This window comes from Chaetura pelagica, unplaced genomic scaffold (genome assembly GCF_000747805.2).
Source record: "Chaetura pelagica isolate M959 unplaced genomic scaffold, ChaPel_1.0 scaffold233, whole genome shotgun sequence".
In the NCBI taxonomy this organism is placed as follows: Eukaryota; Metazoa; Chordata; class Aves; order Apodiformes; family Apodidae; genus Chaetura; species Chaetura pelagica.
The window spans coordinates 229180-230015 of NW_009952708.1; positions in this window are offsets into that span (position 1 = coordinate 229180).

Consider the following 836-nt stretch of genomic DNA (forward strand, 5'->3'; position numbering starts at 1 on the left):
GCGGGGCCCGCGGCGAGGGGGGGGGGCGGAGGGTTCCCCGCCCGGGGCCGGCCGGTTGTGGCTGTCGGACGCTTTCCAGGCCTTTGGAGCTCTGACGGGACTTGTCTTTGTGAAACTTGGGAAGGGTCTGGAGCACAAGCTTTGTGAGGAATAGCTGGGGAAGCCGGGGGTGTTCAGCCTGGGAGGGAATCTTCTTGCTCTCTGCAGCTCCCTGAAAGGAGGTGGGTTGCTTCCCCTGGGTAACAGGCCATTAAACAAGATAAAATGGCCTCAAGTTGCCCAGGGGAGGTTTAGATTGGATTTTAGTAACAATTTCTTCCCCAAAGGGCTGTCAGGCCCTGGCCCAGGCTGCCCAGGACAGTGAAGTCCCCATCCCTGGAGGGGTTTCCAAGCCCTGTAGATGTGGTGCTGAGGGACATGGGTCAGTGGTGGCCTTGGCAGGGCTGGGGGAACGGGTGGGCTGGAGGATTTTATTGGTCTTTTCCAACTAAAAAAATTCCGTGATTTTAAGGGTTAGGTGCCAGGGAACAATCTGGAAGCCCTGCAGGGGCTGCAGGCACACAGCAGGTGGGCTGAGCGTGTGGGGGTGCTGTGTGGAGGGGCTCACCCTGACTGAGGAGGGAGCCTCCCCCCAGCTGTGGAACCCCTCTGAGAACCAGCACAGTGCTGTGCCTCATGGTGCTGTCCCTTGAGTTACAACGTAAGAGTCAGTGTCCCACAGCTTTTTTCCACCAGAAAATATGTACAATTTTCTCAAACCAGGGTTTTCCTCTTCCTTGTGGGAGGTGCTGGGCCCTTCCTGCAGTTGAGGTCATCCTGCAGCAGCTCTGGGGTGG